Source organism: Ptiloglossa arizonensis, chromosome 8 (assembly GCF_051014685.1).
Source record: "Ptiloglossa arizonensis isolate GNS036 chromosome 8, iyPtiAriz1_principal, whole genome shotgun sequence".
Classification (NCBI taxonomy): domain Eukaryota; kingdom Metazoa; phylum Arthropoda; class Insecta; order Hymenoptera; family Colletidae; genus Ptiloglossa; species Ptiloglossa arizonensis.
Window position 1 is genome coordinate 11,052,269 of NC_135055.1, and position 18,720 is coordinate 11,070,988.

At 31.7% G+C, this 18,720-nt stretch overlaps 1 protein-coding gene and 1 pseudogene across 6 annotated transcripts in view; one reads left to right on the plus strand and one right to left on the minus strand.

Annotated features, from left to right (window-relative positions):
• The window catches only part of LOC143149887 (1-phosphatidylinositol 4,5-bisphosphate phosphodiesterase epsilon-1), a 577,853-nt gene extending 566,260 nt beyond the window's left edge, over nucleotides 1–11,593 (minus strand). For all 6 annotated transcript variants that reach the window (XR_012992898.1, XR_012992897.1, XM_076317680.1 and 3 more), the window contains exon 1: nucleotides 10,912–11,593. The gene's annotated coding sequence lies outside the window, so the exon portion shown is untranslated. The remainder of the gene's footprint in view (nucleotides 1–10,911) is intronic.
• Nucleotides 11,594–12,708: 1,115 nt separating this feature from the next.
• On the plus strand, nucleotides 12,709–16,796 carry LOC143150670 (protein FAM200B-like; annotated as a pseudogene).
• Nucleotides 16,797–18,720: the final 1,924 nt, after the last annotated feature.

Here is an 18,720-nt window from a genome sequence, read left to right on the forward strand (position 1 = left end):
GTTCTTCCGCAATATATATTCTCATTAAAGAAAAAAATTGAACAACATAGGAACTCTGTAAAAAGATCGTTGCCTGTGCGTCATGGACGAATCTTTTCTTCGATCGCTGGGAAATGACCGATGAAACCATATTAGCACTGATAACTCGTTTTCCTTCTCGATTGAGTTATCCCGACATTAGATGGCCGGTGTAATGCCATAGACAGGCTGTCAGCAAAATGTCCTACCAGCGGAAAATAAGGAGGGTGGATACTACACTTATGTGCGCGTGTATGTACGTGTACGTCTCCGCATTTAAACGCCTGCACAGCAGGACGAGTGAACCTTCACGCTACGAAGCGTTTGCTAACTTTAAAGAATCGGGTCAAGCTTAATATTTCAACTCCAATCGATTAGTCGGATTTCGCTCACTTTAAATATTTATACGTATGCACTTGGTACTCTCTACATGTACAAAATGAACCACTTAAACGAGAACATCTGGCTAGATCTATGCCGCAACAAGAAATTTCAAATAAAAAGGACAAAATTGCTTTATACCCGTATACCACATCTAATTTTCTGTAGCTTTTCGCCAATATACTCAGAATTTCGTGAATAGCAATATTGATATTTTTACAGATGTGTAAAAAAGCGAAACATTTTTTCATAGAAGAGGCAAGGAAACGGATGTTGCCTCACCTCTCTCTGGTTGAGCTACTAGACCTGTTTCATTGCTTATAGAGATATGAACAAATTATTCAGAACAAAGTTAAATTGTTCGAAAGAGTAAACATACGAAAACAATATTTTTCCGGAGATCATTTTTTTTGAGAACACAAGATCGTGAATGTTTGTTTTTTTTTATGGAAGATTGATTTTTATTAAATTGATCGATTTTGCACGTCATTCTACGGATGTATAAGAATATTACTGGAATATATTCGAAAAATTAATACTTTGTGAAAACAATGAAATAGTTCATTTAAGTGTGTCATACACCGAAACAATTAAGCAAACTTACAATTAAAATAACATTTAAATTAGCAATTTTTAAGTATGACATTATACTAGTTCTTTGCAAGGGATGAAGACTGCATTGATTGATGCACTCAACAGTATTGGGTTTCATTGAAAATAGAAGGTGTAATAGCATTTCTCATCTACTTATAACGATACACAAAAGTGCATGAAAAGAAACATGGGAGTAGTGCCTCGTTTAAAATCATTTAACTTTGTCTTGTGACATTTTCTTATATTTGTAAGTGCTGTAAGTTTGAAAGCTTTTGTATTCCTGTTTTACGCAAATAATTGCAAGTATTGGAATATCATTAGATCTCCATTAATGAAGTAATCAAATAAATAGTACTACTACTTTTTCAAATTATTGTCTATTTCTTTTTCTTATACGGGGAATCATTTCGGAAGAATAGTCTCCAGATACACAAAATCATATATATTTGTTAGTATAATAATATACAAAAAACATTTTTTAGTATTTCTCTTTGGCTTTCTTAATAATCAAACAATATGGTGAAGTTTATGTACATATACTAACACTTTTCAAAATTACTTGTAAAATCACTTTTGTACACATACAATATAATTTTAGTGTAATTATATATATAATAATTATAATAGATATCAGATATCCAATTAATTATATCAAGTATTGTATAATCAACGTTTAGTTACAGCACTTGTTATTTCTATACCACCCTCAAATTATGTACTATCATTTGCATCTGTTACATAACTGACAAATAATTTTGTTATTGTTTTTTGTGGCATTTTATGATAAACATCAATAATACCGTTTACAATTCACCATGAAATAAATCTCGGTATTATTGAAAAATTAGTTTACATTTCATTAGGTATCCAATAAACTCAACCTGCGCGTTTCATCGATCTCATAATGTATGCGACCTATCAGCTTAATGCTACTTCCTCTAAATGCAATCTGCTGTGAATTATTTCTGATTTCAAAGCTTTGTCCCTGAAATGTCATTATACAGAAGTTTGACGTATAAAATTCATGTTTTATACTCGATACAATAGTTTTATTTCAAAATACTTAATGATACGTCGAGAAATAAAATCGTATTATTCAATTTATAATTAGAAGCAATTTAACTTATTTATTGTTTACGAAAAAAAAAACAATAATTCTAAAAGATGAACTATAATTTCGGTTATAAAATAATTCTATTAAAATATACTAAAGATTACGTCATTAAAACATAGCGATAGTATTAATGGCGTGAATTATTTAACTCAGTAATTTTTTAATCGATGTATTGATTTTTAATAACCAACGAGCTTGAGGTGAGGCGCAGCTATTGTTAATGAGATACAAAATGAATTTCTGTGTAGATAAATATCGGCACTTTTAATTACTACGTTTCCTCATGGTTCACTGCATTGTACGAGCAAGCAGAATTAAAAGGAAAAAATGATTGCACACTGGTAGACAGTGAAAGAAGCTATTTCCATATTTTGTACCATCATCCACAGAACCTCATTATATCAGTTTTTGCTGAAATTGATATTTTACGGTAAAGCAAACAAAAATTAGCAGAATATTTTCACAGAAATTAGAACATTTACTTTTTGCATTTAATACATTCAATTGTTGTTTAACACATCTCAGTTTTGACAACTCTCTGATGATTTTTCTACTTTCCAACTTAAAAGAAAATTTTATAGTAAAGAAAATTTATCGATTTTATTGAGTTTATTGATTTTATTGCTGCATATTCGTATTTTTAAAATGTTTAAATAAACCCTAAAAAAAATTGCATTTTATATAAAATAGTTGAATGATCTGTAAAGAGTTAAATAAACCACATGTTTCTTGTTGGAAAGTATTGTGACGTATTTGTCTGCGTTAATTTTTGTTAAGAACATATATGTGTATAGTATCGCATCAATTGCACCTCCCTCGTCGTGATGTATTTATTCATGAAAATTCATATGTGGAAATAATTATTCCACGTGATCACGTTGGGAAAATATTGAACCTGTACATGAAATTGTGCATTCGCACACGTTTTCAATGATTTTTTAACGTAATCAGTATCGCTTGAAAACTTTGAAAACTGCACAAATAATACTTAATAAATCTATAGATTCAATGGGAAATTTATAAATTCGCAGTTATCGTTTTAATTACAAAACAGATCATTAATACTCCGACACGTAATAATTACTGCTCCGCTCTTTCACGGAAGCGTATTAAAAATTATTTGTCTCGATTAACCGCATTAGAGGCAAATTATTTTTATGCTTGTCAAATATCACAAATTAAAAGACGTATTGATATATCGTCGGTTACGAGTACTTCCTATAAACGTTTTAATTCGCTAAAACCTCTGTTTGAAATGTCCTTCTTGGTAAAAGTATTGCGTGTTACCAGATCATAATTTCTTCCTTAGGGAAGTGTTATTAACAGAATTACAAACGAGTTCCATATGCGTGCATGAATACAATGGTACGAAAATAAGGTCAAAGGAAAGCTTTATTTTTAATTAAGAAGTAAACTAGTGCGTGCTCTGGAGCCCAAATCATCAACTTCAGTGAAGGATGAAATCTTTTTGATGTATACATGCCACGATACATGTTGAAAAATGGAATGTTTAATTAATAATAAAGTGAAGAGCTCAACGTCCCACACACTCTTTGATCCATGTATAAATTCCTTTACTTTTATACTAATAATTGCTTTTTGTACAATAAATAATGGTAATTATTTAGAAATTTAATCTCTTCACGAATTTATCTTCACGATGAAATATACAAATATGTTGTCGAAGTTATCATTCTGAATAAATCTTTCATGTTCGTTTCGGGGTTATAGACAAAAATATATTCGGTAATGTATTATATTCTGGTTATTACAATGGTTTTGACAATAAGTCTTAAGTATGCTGGCAATATTCCAGTATTTTTGTTCTTGTTTGAATATTTAAAAAAAAACGAGAAGTAGAAAATTTCCAGTGTATTGTGTTAAAATCCTTACAGACTTAATTTATTTAATCATAATGAAATTTTATGAATTTTTAATTTATGTAATTATTACGATAAATTTATCGACTTTTTAATCAAATTAAAATTAATTCAGGACACAATGAATTCACAACATCAATGAGGGCAAACAATTACCTAAGTAATTTATAAATTTAAATTGTATATTTTATATTTATTTCATTAATGTTTTTTATTGAATAACTTAAAAATAAGATTTGTTTGTGGTTTCAATATCATTTATTCAATTTGCAATAATTACAATAAGCAGTATTATAAAACTAAGACTTGCATTTAATGAAATTTTTAATCGTTAACAAACATGTTTTCTAAATACTTGAAAGCAATTGCAAATCAGAAGTCACTAATCAAAGAATAATATTTAAGCCCAAGACTTCTTATACAATCTAAAAACATAACAATATATTCAAAGAATTTAGACAAATTTAAAAATGTAATCAAAAAAAGAATTTTTGATCCTAGTATTACATCGTGAATATTACAAATACGAAAATAAATATTACTATAATTGAATTCTAATTACTTATGTTAAGAATCAAATCATTAAAGGAATTTTAATTGATACAAAACATATCATTTACGCGAAAATATCATACGTAACATGTTTTCGTTAAATATACAAAAGTATGAGTACAAGTTTTTAGCATAGTAATTAGTTAATCCACAAACTATCGTAATATTTTCATAATACCATGGGAACTGATATTCAGCGTTATTTTTAACTTGTCTGTATCGCGATAACTTTCCTTTACATACAAACGTAATATGTTTATTACGCGAACGTTATTTTAAACGTATTCAATTGCAAAACATGAGCCCCTTTATATGATAATTACACTTCGCGAGCTTGTACCCGGTTCTACACTCTGTAATTCAAACTGCGTATTTTCGCGCCGTTTAATAGTATTGTATGCGAATTCATTATGCGTGAAAATTTGTTCAAGTGAAAGAAGATAGGACGATTCGAGGTAAGCTAAAGCAGCTTAACGATTTCCGCGCCATGAAATGCCCTGCAAGTTTTGAAAGAGACCAGAATTTCTAAAAACAAGAGCAGTTAATACTATTCGCATGTTAATGTATATTGAATATTATACGAGTACATGTGCATTGTACTTTACAGTGTTGCAGTCGATTAAATTAATTCGTATTACAAAATATACCACTATCGCTTTTACTCACTTGTTAAATGTTAAAATGAAAAACCTACGTTTCAACATTATTGAATCTGGTATGTGTATCAACGTTTCATAGACTCAGATTTCAAAGTACACTTTTCCAATGTGAAAAATACACTTTCTCTGATTCGAGGATACTCGTAACGTGAGTTTCTATGGCATGTTTAAACATTTTTCAATCACGACTATTACACAATCGACACGAAAATAAGGTCAAAACTGAGAAAAAGTATCAAGTTACGAATTAAAGTAAGTTGGGATTTAAAGTAGAGAGCTGCCTGATAAATATTTGGTTCATGAATCTATTACAAATTTTTGAAACATTTGTAACAGATGCAGCAAAGTTTTATATTAAAATTGATCAACCGTTTGCTCTACTTTTGTACCTTGTTTAAATGCACGTGTTACATTCCTTGATGAAACATAGGTTTTACGAAGCAAGTAAAGTAGAAGTTGAAAAATATAACTTGATATTAATAGAAGAAAAATTTTATTTTCTACCAACAATTACGGAGGTATTAAAACCGTTCTAATTTCTCTTACTAATTGCTAAATGTAAATTGTATAAGCAAAGTAATTAATATTATTGACATATGGCATGAATATAAATTTGTCTTTATTAGTATTATTTGAAAAAATAAAACTTCCATTACTTGCTAAATTATTGGTACTAAACATACTCTTGATTATATTACGTCTGTGAATAATATGAAAGAAAATGTTTATCTCAGAAAATTATATATTTTATAAATTTTATATTAACGAATCATCCAAAGAGCTGATTACTTTCACGTGAAAGTACTTTATTAGAAATGAAATATCCAATAAAATTTGCTATTTTTATTATTTTAACAGAAGCAAAATGAAAAGTAGTAAATATGTGTCAAAAGCTAAATTTTACGAGATGGATAAGAAATAAAATGAAGGGTGTTTGATAGGTGTAACTTAGAGCAGTAATAGGCTGAGGTCCAAATCCACATTCAGTCTGTTCGTGTATTTAAACTTTAACAAAACAAATGAAGGATCATGAAAAGGCTTGTTTCCAAAAGCATGCGGTGCAAAATGGCCATTAAGAATTTGAAGGCCTTAACATCGTTCTCTTTTGCTTCCAAACACTGCAGGTAAGAGAGATTTCAGCTGTTCCAAACTTTCAAGCTTTCATTTCCCTAGCTCTTTCTTGATGTTTTTACTACTAACAAGAGTAAACATTTTAATGAGAACTTTTAATGAAAAAAAATATTACCAGAGGCATTTTTTTAATTCCACTATATAATATGTTTCTTACTTTTTTGTACGAGTTTGCAAGAGTTCGACTTCTGATACAAAGATTCGTTATTACTAATTAATTAACAGGGACTAGAAATTTTATTACGAGGCTGAGAAACTGAAGAAGAAACCAAAACTTAAAGAAACATGTTTAACACAATTCAGGGAAAAATACTCTGCCTGTGTACGACCTTTAATACGACCCTCTTACAAATCCTTATACTCCAAATGATCAGTGTCATTAAAAAACTGTAAAACCCTGGTGCAATATAATATATAATTGGCTACGCATTTGTAAACATTGACAATGACATGATTTGTTACCTATCGTTCCTATTGCCCTACGTACAATCGGTTTGACGTCCAGTAATCGAGAATAGACCGATATGCTCCTTGCATTGGGTGGATACAATAGTAACGCATCTGATACAGTTTGTGTGTACAACGAACGTATCCCAATCACCATCATGCTGATAGACACGTAATTCAACCAGTAGGACGAATACTCAGTGAACATTTTTCAATCACTGCACAATTTATTTATTTATTTAATTTATTTAACGTCTCTATTGCACAAAGCCTGCAACACAGGCATAGAATAAATACTTATTTACTACAAGGAATAAGATACAAGAAAAATAAAGAGACGAAGAGCAACAAATGTGTTACTGTTAAACCTAATCTCAAATTATGTCGTGAACAACGAATTTGTGAAAACGCAAAAGAAAAAAATTTTAGTAACTATAACTAATAATCCTTGTATTAGGACGTATAAAATTGCTTTACAGCATGCTGCTAGTAAAATAATAGTACTACGTTTGTAACAAAATTTACCCTCGTTACTTTATTAAAACATAACTGATCGCGATTTTGTTTCACGAATGACTTTTCATCATTGATTGCTCTAATAACACTGTGGCGATCTAACACATTTAACGTCGATCAATAAAACAGAAATGAATACGTATCGAAATTTTCAGCAGAGCACGTATTAAAAGAATTTCTGAAATTCTTGGATTGTTGTAGAAACTCGATTTCAATGCAGACGCGTAAACATTTGGGTTGAAATAATCGCAAATAAAGTAATAGAATCTCATTCGTTTAAATAACTGAATATTTCAAAATGATATATAAAAATGATAAAACTTCAAACCATTTCTTTGAAAAAGTTAAAATTTGTTAGCAAAATAGCTTATCCATCTAACCTAACCAGATTCCGATCGTTGGACTTTCATCTTTTATTTCTAGTTCAGATATTTATTTATAGTATTCGACTGAATCATAACTTACATTGAAAATTGCAAGAGTGCTGCAAACTTAAAGGCGAAAATCGGTTTAGCTTTTGAACGATTAAAGATACAAAATGCACGATATAAACTACATAATAACTTAGTTTCTAGATCACAGTTCTGTATGCACCAGCATTGCGAGCATTCCCGGCAACTTCTGTATTAATAAATCTAAAACTAAATATCTTAGGTTCATATACAAGCCTGTGTTCAACAAGTTTCTCGTGGTCTGATATTCATAATATTTATAAACGGAAACAAGCGAAATATGCTCTGTAATGAAATTAAGTACATTAATTCTTACTCAAATGTGCATGCATTCAACAAATTTTCAATTGTAAAATTATAATTAACGGATAACTTTAAGTTAGTTAATCGTCAACATTAAAAATTATCCGAGTTGAATAGATTAATTATTACCTCATATAAACGATACGAGGTAAATACAATTATGTATTTGTTACTGTGGGTATGCAATTATGAAATCTGTATATAAAGAGTTTTTATTAAATGTGATTTATTTTTAAAATCTAATCGTATGTAACTTAATTACAATAAATGTTTCGATACCATACAATGATTGTATGTCAATAAATAAAAGCTTCTAAAAAGCTATTACGAAGTAGATTTATTTTATTTTAAATACTGATTTTGTTAGTGCTACATAATGTTCAAGTTCCGTAATCAAGGGAGGTACTAGTAATATTTGTAATACCGTTAAACACCGAGTAACTATAATTCCAATGATTGCCCAAAGAACTTCATTAACACTTCGTTTCTATTCGGTTTATGGGTCATCCGATCAAAGTGTTACGGGAAAAATGTATTTCCAAACTGACTGACTGTTGAGGTCCATATTGTCAAGTCCAGAATTGGACAATGGGTAGAACGGACTCAAAGTTGGATAAAGAGATATCTCATGCACAATGGCATCACAATAACGCGGAAATCGAATTTCTCCTTTGTAGGCTTATACCACATTTGCAATGCTACAACTTATCTTTATCAACTTGTTTCTAAACAAATTTACATAGAAGACATAACTGTGATATTATTCTTTTCCCTCAAAATTTATAGTGGATCACTGATACAATAGAATCATTGAAAAACTAGTTTCATCGAATAATACATTTTGAAATGAAATTTGATGATTTTAACCACGTTTCATAAGTAACACCAACAATAACAACGTGTTACGTAACGATGATAATTTTACTGATACATTTGTGTATCCCCGGACAAGTAATATGCAAAACAGTAGAAATACAATATTGGAAAAAATTGACAATGAATTTACAATGAAAAACTATATTCGAAAAAAGCTAGTATGAGTAAATTGAAGTAAACGTTTACTTTTAATATTATTTGTTACTAAAGAGATATGTTGTCAGAAGTTTAATAAATGTGTTATAATACCCATAATTTGATTCGAAGCATTCGTAAGATTTTAGAAAATTTTTTTTGTTAAATGCAATGCGTTTACCTACAACATAGACATATTATAAGAATAATAACTTATTTTTTACAAAGAAGAATAAAGATGTTATTGAATATCATTACTACTCTATTTATTATTACGTATTTTTATAAAACTAAACCCATATTTGGAAAAATTATGTATCTCACTTTTAATCAAATTTATGTATCTTGTTTATGCATTTAACAATTAACCAGAGATAGCAGTGAAATAATATTTATATTACAAAACGCAAATTCTTCGTACTTGGTTATAAAAAGAGGAAGTTTCAAATGCGAATAATCAGTTTCTTATAAATACCCTGTAAAACGATACAAAGTATAATTATTCAATAAATAAAACTTTGTTTCGTAGGTATTAATTAGAATACCAAAAGTACACTGTAAATACAATACAATTAAAAAGGACAATAAAGGACAGATATCGATGACACTAATGGTTCTCCCAAATGTAAAACGACAGCGTTGTGACAAGCCATTTATCAGACGAAATCGAATATCTTGTTACTTTTATTACAGGAATGCAAATGTGTTTCTAAATAACAGAGTATTCTCAAATATTCCTGTTTATTACATATGCAAGATACATGCTTTTCTAAAATAAACAATTAGCAGTATCGAATCCAAATGAATACTGAAAGTTAATCGTTCTATTCGAAATTGAAATCCTTACGAGGAAAATTAATTCATTGAAAACCAAAAATTCTAAAAATTACAAGGAGTGTATCTGAAATTTTAATAAAGTGTAGAAGTAAGAAAGCAACCAAGTTTAATTTGTTCGTTAATTAAAGGTTTCCTCTTCGCTAGATATAGTTCAATTACAGTATACAAAAAAACTCTTATCGTGCAATTAAAGTTATTGTAACGATTAAATATTCATTGGGTAATCGTAAAACGAATACATGTGCAATAGATAAATAAGATAAATATTTTCTCGATAGAAAAATATTACACGACTCGCACTACGGACAGAAATTTGACAATCGAACCTTACCTACCGAAAAGGACTGTAACTCCAATTTTAGAAATATTTAGTCGATTCGAAAATTGCTATATATAGATTCCTATTTATTTTTAGATTAACCTTCTATCGTAACAAGCAATATATGCCAGCAATTCTGAAATTTATTCAACGACCCTCTATTTCGTCCAAAGTGGAAAAAGACACACGATACAACGAAGGTTCACTTGCAACCTCACCTACCTGATTTCGTCCCATCAACGACTCCACGTTCCGAAATTAGTTCGGTTTCTATTCCGGTGACTTTTCACGCAACGCGAGAATGTCAACTAATATTGCGCATTCGGTAAAGGTCCTAGCATTTACTCGGACGGTGATTCACCCTCTATTATCACGGCGTTGGCGGCGGAACGAGTGCATTCAGTCCACCGAAGTTGTTACTCCATCGAAGCGCTCGAAACGAGATCCACCGAAAACCTGACAATCCCGCGGCAATTACCGGCAATTATTCGAGCACCAGGCATCCAGCCACGGCGTATCCATCCAGATAACGCGAGAGATCGCATCGCGTTGCGTGAAAATCGAAAATCACTCGATCGTGGGGAGGACCATGCAGTGGAACGAGAATTTAAAGGGTAGAAACGAAGATCCTTCGGGCAGCCAATGCGAACGGAAACGAACACACCATGGTCACGCAAAACAACACTTTTCTACTCACTTCTTCCGTGGCCAGAACACTTCGCGGACTCTTGCTCGAGGACTCGGCTCAATCTCACCGGTGTGCGTTGTGTGTTTTTATTTTTCGTTCTCTTTCCTTTTCCTTTCTTTTTTTTTATTTATCGCTCAACCGATAAACACGGCTCGCGAAACACGGTGTACAGAGGGAACAGCAAACGATAACGCGCGAAGAGCAGAAAACTAACGAGGATATGGATACGCGTGGAACGGCCGTGAAAAGGGAAACGTTCGGAGACAGCACGAAAAAAATAAATAGATAGTCGGATAAATATAGGTAAATAAAAAGAGAGAGAGAGCGAGAGAAACACAGAGGGAGAGAGAAACTGAGAAACGCGGAGAGAGAGAGAGAGAGAGAGAGAGACAGAGGGGAGGAGAGAGAAAGAGACAGAGACAGAGAGAGAAAGAAAGGGTGGAAGAGGGAAAGAACAAGAGAAAAAGTAGTGCAAGCTGATCGGGCCAAAGTACGACCAACGAGGAGTGAAAGCGACGTTCTCGGTGCAGACGCACTCGCGGTCTAAACACGTAAATGCACGAAAAATCGACGTGCACGCGACGGCGGTCGCGACGATACTGCGCCCTATCGGACAGCCCTGCGCAAATATAATGTCACCCCTCTCCTCCGACCACACTGTTCTCCTCTCCGCCTCTGCCACCAGCGAATCGAACCCACCCCCCTTAGAGCGACCGGTTTCTCTTCCTACCCTTTTATCTGCCGTCCTCTTCCATCCCTTCGCGCTCCACCGACCTCCCCAACCGTCCTATCGCGCTTCTTCTTCTTCTTTTTTTTTTTTTTTTTTTTTTTTTTTACCCCCTTTCCGTGGTGTTGGCGACTCTTGTCACGCTACCACAGAATCTGCTACAGGGATCCCTTTTCTAAAATGGGGGGCTTTGCCGGTGAGCTTCCGGTACACACCGATGGGTATTTCCGTTCACGCTCGACGGACTCAAGACGACGCAGAGAGAGGATCGGTCGGCTAACCGGGGCCGTGTCGATCCCCGCCCCGAGGTAATCGTACGTACCGTCCCCGATCGCGCTTCGTGTGTACCGATTATATCCAACGACCGGTAAGATTTCTTCTCCTGGACGCACTATTTCCAGCCTCTTTGAGCATTCGCGATACGCTACGCGCGGGGCGTTCATCCTGATTGATCGGGTATCGCTCTGATACGCAACTGTGTACGATCTAATGTTACCCCGCACTTGTCATCGTAGCGACGCGTAATTTTTCAAATGATAACGCAGTTTCGCTCCCCAGTCGCTATATTTACCGAATTATTCAACGCTGGCTGAATTACACCAAGGTTGTACGGAGTATCGGATATTGTTTGGGAATATTATTATTGTTCTAAAACTCCCGATTAGTTCCTCAATTTTACATACATATGTAACAAGAGACCGATGAAAATGGAAAATTAAAAGAAAATTATTCTAGGTTAATTTTGATTAATCTCGTTTCAATTCTTTCTTTTCGTCGGTCTCTCATTACATGCAATTTGTTTGTTTCTTCTTATAAATTTGTATATTTATAGCGAAATGATTTTAAATATTTGTACGTTATTGTTATTATATGTACACAAAATGTTGTACCGACTATTTTTATTATTATTTTCTTTGTCTACATCACAAGCAAACACGTCTTTGTTTTTATAGAACATATGAACTTTCCAAATGAATTGTGATCGATAAAATATGGATTTCTTTAATCAAAGGCATAAATGCATGTTTCTCACGTTGAATAAATTATATTGAATATCCTAGATCAGAACTGTCCAAAGTATGGATTACGATCCACCAGTGAATCGCACACTGATTTTGGATAGGTCGTGTTAAATAGTAAAATATGAGAATAGTTAAATGTTCTACTTAAAATTCGAATTTGTATAGAATGGTGACAAAGGAGATTCACGTCCTTAGTGTGTGATTTGCTGTGAAATTTTTTAAAATGAGAGTATCCGACCAAATAGATTATTTTCTCGCGTAGATTTGAAAAACGAGCCACTTAATTTTTTTTAAGCAAATGAAAAAGATTGAATACTTAAAAAAAATACACTTTCTCGTTTCACTAGTTTTTAATGAAAAAACTACCCATGCCTTTTATCTCATCAGTTTGCAAATTGTACGATACAATCTGATAGACCTCGTACCATTGGCGAATCATTAATACTCCTAGCGAAAAAAAATGCTGTTGGAGTTTTGCTTAGTTACAAAAACTTGACAGAAGTTGAATTAATTCCACTTTCCGATAACACGGTTGCAAGCAGAATCGATGAAATGTCCGAGTGGGTAAGAGATCAGCTTATCGAGAGAATTAAGACCACTTAATCTTTCTCCATTACTGGATGAGTTAATTAATATACAAAATTTGTCCCAGTTGATCGTTTTCATCCTTTTTACACGAAACAATAAACCTAAAGAAGGTATACTATTTTGCGAATCAATTTTTCGACATATCAGCTAGAAATTTTCGTAACTCGTGATACTTGGGTATGTAAACTCGAAGAAACTGCACTGGATGAATTGTGTTTGTATATGAACGGACGCTGCATGGGCAATGTGTGGTAAAAATAGTGATATTGTGACACGCGTTCTTAAATTAAGTTCGAATGCGTCATGGACTCACTGCAGTCTTCATAGAGAAACATTAGTATCTAAAACCATATGGGACGATTTGAAAAATGTTTCAAAGTTGGTGCTGTAAAAGCTGTAAATTTTATCAAGAGCAAATCGTTAGAATCGCGCTTATTTGAAAAACTGCGCGAAGAGATGAGAAGTTTCCATAAATCTCTTCTTTTGCATACTGAAGTACGTTAGCTGTCGAGAGGCAAAGTGCTAACAAAACTTGTTGAACTCGGCGAAGAAGTCACAATGTTTCTGAATGGATAAAACGATTACGTAAAATCTTTGCACGATGAGAAGTTTGTTCGAAACTCGCCGATTTGGTAAATATATTTTCCAAATTAAACGAACTAAATTTTTACTTATAAGAAACGGATGGAGTTAATATATTTATCTTGCATAATAAAATTCGAAGTTTCACCAAAAGAAAATTATTTACGGAAACAGAGAATATTAAAGATCGAAAGTACGATTGTTTCGAGTTTTTATATTAATCTAAATCTAGTAACATGAAAGTAACGACTAAAATTATGAATAAATATTCATAATATTATAATACGGTAATATCGGTTTGAATTTGTTCTCATTTCAAACAAAATAATTTACTTCTGAACTGGTTAAATAAATTACGAAGATGGTGATAAATTAGTGAGATACGAGCAATGTTTAAATTGTGTACGTATTAAACGTTTCGATAACACGATATAATATAATGTACGCAATGAAATTCTTCTTTTTTACTTTGTCTTCTTGCGTATATTACATTCTGTTATATTTTTTATTTATGATTCGTAGAAATATTTCTTTACTAAAGAGCACTCGACGCTTTGAAGTGGGTTTCGTTTAATAAATCCGCGGTTTAAAGGTTTCATGTATCTAACTGATTTATCACCATTAGTTATCCTCAAATTGTTAAAGAAATTACTTCTTGAATATTTTTCTACGTGCAGATCTCACTGAAACGAGTTCTGGTCGACTGTATTTTGAACAAGTAGATGCGTGATTTGTTTATAATCGCAGTATTTTCGCGTAGTTAAGATTTTCCAAATTTATTTACGCGGATAAGACGCACTCATTATAAATATTCGCATTTCCGGTCTTTATTTTTTCCCCATTTACCATTGCATGACTCTCGTGTATTCTACGCGAAACAAATGAAGCTGTACTAGAACCGTACCGCTGCGAGATAAAACTAGAGAATATAAATGGTGCACGAACAACAATTATACGTTTCTTCGAAAGACTGATTGTGAGATATTAACTGTCTTACGTTTTCCCGTACAATTACAGTGATTTACTGCGTCAAGAACGAATTCTCGCAACACTCGATCCAATATTTTACAAACGGAGAAATTGAAAATATACTTTACAGAATTGTTATTTTAGAATTTTCTGATAATTCAGACAAGTGATGAATACTATCATTGGTGAATTTATACTTTTGGGCGAGAGGATTGATGAAGGAACGAATCGGTTTGTAGAGAGCAAATAGAGAGGGATAAAAATCTTTCTTTTAAGTAAGAAATGATTTCAAATAGAAAAGAAGAATTTTTAAAAATGGTGATTTTTAACACTGATCGCAAAAGAAAAATTTTTACACAAAAACGCATGTGTCCATTCTAAGGAATCAGAAAATAACAGTTAATTACTGTGAAAACTTCTTCTATAGATGTATGTGTATAAAGTAGAATGTTGATTACCTGAACGTCGATTATTCGAAACGTCGATTATCCAAATTGCAGTTACTCGAATGATCAATTATCCAAACATAGAATGAGTCACATATGTATGTATTTAAACTGCGTATTTAAGAATGTTTATATTTTGAAACTACTTCTGGCACGCATTGTATGTACTAGAATTCAACATAGATAAAAATGATAGATAAGAATGATTCAGGATATAAAACTATTAGTGACGATAACATTATTTCACCAACACTTAACGTAGTGATACAAATGATAACACAAATGAAGATATAACGGGATATAGTAAATACTGGCCCATGTAAATACTTACATAGTATTTCAGTGTACAATGAAGCTGAAAAAACATTGAGTATTATATTGTAATGGGCAGAACAGCAAAAAGAAATAGATACTGTTTAAACGTTTAAATGTTAAAGGGAATCTCCAATTTGGCAAGAAAATATTTCTAAAAACATTAAATTTATTTTTTATATTACATTTCTCCTATGAAGTATTTATTATTTTACGTATAAAATAATCAACATTTGAAAATTGTTCCATTATACTGAGAAAAACTCCAAATTAAGGAGAAAATATTTATATCTATTTTATACAAATATATTATGCATCTTTTGATTGTACAAATTATTTTCTTATTTGCTATATCACAATCAATTACATCATCGTTATACCAATAATTAATTAAAAACATATTATGGGAAACCTCAGATATTTAATTACGACCTGTCTTGCAATATCACTGCTTAGTATAAATCAGTTTATAGTTAAAAACAGAAATGATGAATTAATTTTGTGTCTGAAGCTCATACATAAAGTAGGTCGATGTATGTTTTTGATTTTATTTTATTGTAACATTTTTGTAGAAGCGTCCTTCGGTTACAATATTTTTATTTCATAACATTCATTGTAGAGTATCATTTGTCTGTATTCATATTTACAAATCAATAATTTTTTTAATGCCATATATCCGTGAACTTAAGTACACCTGCGGAAAAGTCGTAAATATTTACGACATGGATAAAAGGAGATTCACTGGGAAAAATTGCACGAGATTTTAAAGCTTCTGCAGAAGGTGTTAGAAAGATAGTGAATCGATTGCAGAACATTGAAACTACTAAAAAATCTGTCACGATTAGAATAAACGCGAAACCCTACACCGATACGATTGAAATCAAAGTTACAACTTTCTATTGAGAAACTCAAATTTGTGTATAAATGAAAGGAGCAACAATTTTCTAATCGATTAATCAATAAGTAACCATATATTAACGAAGTTAATGCGCAAAAACGTTTGGTAGTTGGCGAAAAGTATGTAAATAAGTGACAAAATTTTTAGAAAAATGTCAAATTCAGTGATGAGTTGAAATTCAAATTTCGTGCACATAAAAGAAAAAAAAATACGTGCGGAGACGACGCGGTGAAGGTTTAAATTCTGCCATGATTATTCCAACCGTGAAGTACGGTGGTGGGTCTATTGAGTTTGAGGCTTTTTCTCGTTATCCATTGCAGGCTATTTACACTACATTCGAGGAACATTGACGGGAAAAGCTATATAAATATTCTACGACAAAACCTACAAGAATCAATTGAAAAGATGGACATTTAAAACTCTTTGGAAATTACAAAAGAATTTCTCAATAAAAGTAATACTCGACTGCTACCACGACCACATCAGAATCTCGACCTGTATTCAGTTGAACTTTTACGGAATCTGTTTTCCAGTTGAGCTTTACAAAATTATTAATTTATTAACATTTATTATACATACATTCTACGCGCACATAAGTAATAATAGTTATTTATTATTTCATAACTTATCAATCATTATGTGTTAATTTTCCTAATTTCATATTCAAATTATTCATTACTAAATCTAATTTTAAATGCATATTAAAATAAATTATTCAAATATAAAATTTAATATAACTGTCAATAGCAATTATTACTCCTCTTTCCTAAGGTTCAATATTTAGTGATAAGCAATACATTTTTTTGATTTATTAACATACTTTTCAAGACAAGGATACCAGACTTATTACACTTTCCCAAGAAAGCAAAACATCAATCGGATTATTATTATTTCGATCGAATGTGTAAAGTTTTAAGAAAATTATATGTGTTTGAAATCTAAATAAAATGACGTTTCATGTAATAGATCATTTTACATTCTGAACAGCTCGTATAACTAATGTATAATACATTGTAAAGATATTCAATGACCACCTTAGATATTCTTCCTAAAAGAGTAATAAAATTGTTGCGAAACATGTTACGTGTTGCTTCTCTATAGCAACAGTTTTGTCATTTCTCCATGTTGCTAGAATTACCAAAGACTTCCTAAGGGATTCTAAATAATTACTTCTAATTACTTCGAAAACAGAACATCATCCGCAATGGACAAGTATGAAACACATTTATCAAGCCTGTTGTATTCACTATGACATTTGAACTTTAAGGTGTACGTACTACAACTTTTCCATCGCATATCGATTAAATAACTATTGCTTTCTGACGATGTACAGATGCTTTTATACAACACGAGTACAAAATAAAGATACAAGTAATTGTGAATTCAAAATAAAAACAATCCTGTGTATTGTCTTGTCAAGAATGTTGAGGATAAAGATGATGAAAGTAGTATAATATTTTTACTCTTTTATTAATTTCTTTAGTGATGTGAACAATGTATTATTTTCCATCAAAACTGTACAAAATTTGTTTAAGAGAATGTCCAATAGTTTAGATAGTAACATCACAAGGCCGAAACTTTGGAGGGTAGTTTCATTCCTTAAACTTGAATTGCCGCACCTAAAAAACTACTTATCCGTTACTTTGGCCGCTCCACAAACCTGTAAAGTTTTATCAAAACCTCTCATGTCGATATCTCTTGTATCAATCTCAAATATCGATACCAAGTGTTTACCTGCATTCGTTTTCAGAACAGTTTCATAGATTATTAATGTACTGGGTAATCGTGTGACACTATTGGATTAGTCCCATTACCAGCACTTACACTAAAAATAGTGACTGCAAACGTAAGTATTGAACAAAAATACAATTTTATTTTAAACTAAAGAGTGAAAACCTGTAGCAGATGACAAAAATCTCTATGTCTACAACGAATTAATGTTTTCGTTTGTGTCGTGCGAAACTTGTTCTTAAATTATTGTTCTTGAATCTTTTTATAAATTATTTGTATTTATACTGATAATAAATTGCATAATAACATAAAGGCGTAAAGATACGGCATCCATTCACAGAACAATGAATAATACGTCGAGACTTATCAATAAAACTTTACAATTAAACCTTTCTTCAATCGACTTTTTATAGCTAATGAGTTCTGAGCATATCCTTTCTCGTTAATTTTCTTTCCCGTTAAACTAAATTATTGAAGATAATAAGATTATTTCAGGTTTTATAACACCTAAAGCTGCTATAAAATTTTCCGATAAAACACGTC